Genomic DNA, 5,686 nt, shown 5'->3' on the forward strand with positions numbered 1-5,686 from the left:
GTTTAGGAAAGAAGAAATGCAGGATCAGTATTTTAGCAGTACCCTGTGACAGCACGAGAGAGCTGCAGAGCAGGCATACAAATCTGGTTAACAGGCAGTTATATTCTGGGGATGTGGGGTGTGTGGAAATACCAAAGGAACAGATCTTCACTGCACAAAAGCAGAGATAAGTTCTTCTGCACAATTCAGACATACAAGAGGGGGTCACAAGCCAAAACCAAAGGTTCTTTTTTATTGTCAGTGAGGAAAGTAAGTCATCCCAGACAGCTGACATATCAGAATAGAGATGAGGTGAGTAATAAAAGCTGACATTTAATTGCAAAGAAAGCAAAGTAATCTGAAATCACTTTCAAATGCTTATTCATTTGAAAAACAACTCAAGATAGATTTAGGAGATACCAATGTGGTCTCACATAGTTTTAATTAAAAACAAACAAAAAAACCAAAACAAAACAAAACCCCAAAAAACCCTGACAAAATAAGCAGAGAGCAATTATGCCAGGAAGATTGAAGTAAACAAAATAGATGTTAAGTCATAGAAATAAGATCTAAATTACAAGAAAGATTGTAAGAAGTTAACATCCACATTTCAACACACCAAGATGAAGTCTGTGGCACTCAAACAAAATACAGCCTTAACCCATGCATATAGAAGAGTTATTTGAAACGTTGATTGAAAGGCACATAAAATTCTCATTTACAGTAAGAAAAATAATACCGGTAGCACAAAAACCTTGAACTCATTCAAGCTGAGCAGAAGCCATTTCAGTAGCAACAACGTGATGTTTTGAAGCAGGAGTTAGGGAACTAAACTTTGCAGGAGTATAAAACCTTTCTGATGACTCACCCTAACCTTATCTACTGAAACCCTGCATAAATACTCAGGGTAATTACTACATAATCACTAAGTCATGCTGGCATGTGGGCCTAATTTGTTTTAAGAGAGATGAAAAATGTGAATTGTCTCTTCAAACAAGAGATCAGGGCAGGAAACCCTAGGGGAAGGAGTTCAGGTATGCAGTCTTGTTTTCAAGTTAAATCAGCCAAGTCAAGCTCACGGAGCAGGTCTGACTGCACAATAACCTGTCTTCTTTCAGTTCTTTGGAGCAGTACGTAGGGTTTCTCTCTGTTTCAGTCCTCACTCAGAACATCCTTTCCTTTTAATTGTTAAAACCAAACAAACCCACAAACAAACCAAAGCAACAAACAGGAAATAATTTTAATACCCTAATAACAGAATTCCTGAAGTTGGAGGTTCCCTTATGTAAACATGTGTAGAATTTACAAGATCAAAGAAAATATATACCTTAAAGCCATAATCTTATAAGGCACCCTTTACAACCATGGGGCCAGGCTCAGTAGGGCTGTGCTTGTATTAACTAGCTTGAAGACATCCATCACAGACAGGCATTAAGTATGTCCATCAGACTTTGCCAGATGGGTTTCACCTATATGATTTAAGCGTCCTCCCCCTTCCCTTGCTGTTCCAAAATCCCTTGCTAAGAAAAAGGCAGCATAGGCTTGTAGCTCACTTTTTCCTCCAAACGAAGGAAGAGCCACAACAGGAGTTAATGTACTGAAGTGAGTCCATTACAGGAAAATCAAGCAATGCTATGCTGCACGTGTTAACTTTTTCATGCACTGATATTTTAATAAGAACAGGATGACTGTGGTGATGGCACTGAACTGATGAGCACTGGGTTTGTCTCTCATGTGAACTTGGATAGTGAGTTTGGGCAAGGAACATAGCAAATCTCCATCTGTAGAACAAGGGTTATAATTGACTTAGATTTGTCAATTCAGGCTTTGAACAAACAAATCCTCAAAGCCTGTGGCATCCTGTGTGTAGGCAGTCATGAAGACAGCAGGTAGCTGGAAGGTCAGAGTTTGACTGAAAACTGTTTTGAGAAGCATCTCTCTTCTAAAGTTAAGGCACCCAGGACAACAGGACTATGTCAATAACAAACACTTCATTCTGTGGTCCTTCCCTGAGCCAAAATCAAATGTTCCTGCAAAATATGCAATTAACAAGATGCTAAAATTGTTCTGTGGCTCTGAAAGTGCTCAGAAACACTCATTTTTAGCTCTCCAATTATTTGGGTAGACTTTTCAAGGGACTGCATAAACACAGTCATTGTCAGCTTCAGAGTGGTGTGCCACCTTATCCCTACGGCTGTAAATCTGCTGAAACGTGTACATTCCCTCTCATTAGCACTGGCAAAGCAGTGAAGTTACTGCCATCAGACACAGCTTCACAGCTGCACAGAGCTCCCAGATCCAGCAAAAGCCCAGAAAGTGTAAAAGAGGCAGGTGGTGGGTGCCAGACTATGCAAGGGTGCCACAGCAAGTGGAATTGGTGATGACTACTCATGGCCATACAACCACAGGACCAGAGATTACAGGATAAGATGCTTCATTACAGCTGCTAAGGAAGGAGTTAACTGAGGAGCTAAATTTGGGGTTAAAGGCTAGATGCATAATGGATTTAGGATGGGATTTGTGAAGTGAATATAGTTCTTGGCACCTTCCTGAGTAGGATCCACAGAGCTTTACGCATTCCTTCCTCAGCCTAAAACTGAATACCTCAGGACATTAAAAAGATGAGACAAAATGCACTACTGATCACCACATAAATCGTTGATGCTTGAAAAGGCACTTAGATCATTTTTATGGATTTCACCTGTACTCATCCAGTTATGAAGCCTGCAGGCACAGGTCACCAGCCCACACTCACTTTTCCTACATTACTGTTTCTTGAATTACTTATTATGCCATAACCTGGTTTTGCAGATCTCTCAGGTGAGCACTCTAACCACCATGTCTTACAATAATGAAGGAATACAGAAGCGAGCATTTTGTTTTTTCTTTTGAAACCATGGGTTTAAGCAACTCTGGAACTGCAACTGAAAGAAATGGCTTTCTACTCTATATGAATGAAACTACTTGAATCCCCAAGGATGAGGAGGTTTATGTTTGCTGCACTTAGCTTCCTGGCCAGCATGCTAGCTCATGTAGCTGTTCTTCTTCTGAGGGTCCCAAACATCTTCCTGATGTTCAGATCAAAGCTTAGCTTTGTTCATGGATACAGTCATACACTCACAGCTGCTTGGTGCCAGGATGGAAGTCCCAGCAGGTTCCCATGGAATGATCCAATGCAAAGTCCTTCTGAGCCACACATAAACTCCTTTGAAAGCCCAGCTATTGTTCCAGCACCTAATTAATCTTTTGCCACCCCTTTTTGTGTCTATCTGGGAACTCCTAAGAATAATGCTGCTGGAAAAGAAAGAGCAGAAGCTCCACATTTTCTCCAGGTCCCTGGGAATTTCTCCTTTAGTTCTTCCTCTATGGTGAGAAGTCCCTCTCTGCTCGTATATACATATGACAAACACATGGATGGCTAGGGAAAAGGGCTTAGCTTTCCTTCCTCTTAAATCACTTTTTCAGTGATCTTTTCACAGAACATAAAGTTTATTTTTTCTCCTCTTTAAAACTCAAATCCAGTGGGACACCATGCAAGATGCATCTTTGCTAGAAAGTCAGTGGGAAGAGTTCCTCTGTGGAGAAGAAAGCTTTGCACATAGTGCTTTCCTTCCATCACTCCTCCACCCCTTCCAGTCTACACCAATTATTCAGTCCCAGAAAATAGCAAGACTTCTGCTTAGTTGTTCTTCCTCCCCACTTGATCCATTTCCTCTCAGCTATTTCCTGACGACTTCATTGCAAAGGGCCACTTGGCCCAGCTGTGGCCAGGTGACAACTAATAACCAAACAAAAGAGTTACAGCAGCTTGATGAGACTTGTCTGTGACTGCTATGCTCCAAAACAGACCCAGCTACAAGTGGTAGGGCTGTGTGTGTTTGCACCCCTGGGGCAGTTGATTCCATGTGTACTGGATACCCCTCCATGCGAAAGCAAACCATAGCCTGCACTCTGATGCCAAAGGGATTGAGAAAAAAGCTTTGGCAATATCAGTTGCTGCATACCTCTTGGCAACTTCTGACTCCAGTTCATACTGAAGTTCTAGCATGTCTGCTATGGCAGCACTCAGTGTCAGCGTGACTTTGTTCAGGCTTCAATAATCCACTGTTAGCCTCCATTAGATTTCTGCACTGGCCATATGAGGCTATTAGAGAATGAACGAGTGTTATTGATCACTCCTTGACTTTCCAGCTGCCAATCAACTTTAGTTTGGGAACCAGGGAGTCTTGATTGGAGCGATATTGTCACTGTCATGGTAGCAATTGGCACCTGCTTCTCTTTAACCTTCAGCAACCCCACCTCTGAGAGACCATCACAGAAGGTAGCAAAGGTGCCGTTCTGTACTTCCTCCACAAAAAAAACTGTCAGAAGAAGAAATATAATAATAATCTCCATGATGTGGTGCCCAAAGTACAGTAATAGCATCAGTACAGAGCCCAAATGCCAGGTTAAGCCTAAGGTCAGTGTTTCAGTAACAGATCCCCCCGGATCACTACAGAGCACAGCAAATGGCTAAAGCCAACACCAATCTTGAACATACACAGCAAACAAAAATATAAAAGAGCACAGCACAGATCAGACAAACTCAGATCAAGAACAGATGAATCAACATCATCACCCACAACAGTCAACAAATATAAACCCCTTCTAATACACTCTGGTCAATCTGTTATTACCTCAAATGCTATAAAGCCCCATGTTGGGTGCCAGAAAGGACTATGATGGTATAATCCCAGCTGACAACGAAGCACCACACAGCTGCTCACTCACTCACCTCTCAGATGTAAAAAGGAGAGTAAAAGGGAGAAAATTCATGGGTTGAGATAAGAACAGTTAAGAATAATAATAACAACAATAATAACAATAATGAAAAGGAGAATTACACAGAAGAATAAAACCCAAGAAAGACTAAGTGATGCAACTGAAAACAGTTACTCACAACTAATGCCCAGCCAGTCCCCAGAAAGCAGCCCTACAGCCAACCTTTTTCTTAGTGTATTGCTGAGCATGCTGTCATGCAGTGTGGAATACCCAGTTGGCCTAAGCTGTCCTGGCTGTGTCCCCTCCCAACTCCTTGTGCACCCCCAGCCTGGTGGGGTGAGAGGAAGAAAATGGCTTGACTGTATGTGAGCACTGCTCAGCAATAACATCCATGTCTTAGCAACAGGGTTTCTAGCACAAATCCAAAAAACAAAAAAAGGAAAGAAAAGGGAAAGAGAAAGAAGGAAAGGAAATGGAAAAGAGAAAGGAAAAAGGGAAAGGAAAAGAGAAAGGAAAAATAAAAAGGAAAAGGAAAAGGAAAAGAAAAAGGGAAAAGGAAAAGGAAAGGGAAAGGGGAAATGGGAGGAAAGGGAAGACCTTATTACCTGTAGTGGTGATTCTTGCTAATAGCACACAGCAGAGAGAAGACACTCTTTACTACAATGATGTTGAAACATCTAATAGTGGCAGCAGTGCTTCTTTCTTAGGTAATGATCAAATTTTGAAGTTGTGGCAGCTCTGCCTTTTTGTCAGTGATTGTGGGGGAGGGTTCCACCTTTGCAAACATTACTTTTACTAACATTATTTTTTATAGCTGCAGCTGCTGACCCTGCACAGTAGCTAAGCATTGGTATCTGGCGTGGAAGTGCTGGGAACAAGAAGATGCACCCATTTAGTCTGTTTATTTTGAAAGCTTCCTCATTATTGTTGGGTTTGTGGGTTCAAG

This window comes from Neopsephotus bourkii, unplaced genomic scaffold (genome assembly GCF_033783945.1).
Source record: "Neopsephotus bourkii isolate Nb327-2 ecotype Australia unplaced genomic scaffold, CSIRO-AGI_Nbou_v1 NB_359, whole genome shotgun sequence".
Classification (NCBI taxonomy): domain Eukaryota; kingdom Metazoa; phylum Chordata; class Aves; order Psittaciformes; family Psittacidae; genus Neopsephotus; species Neopsephotus bourkii.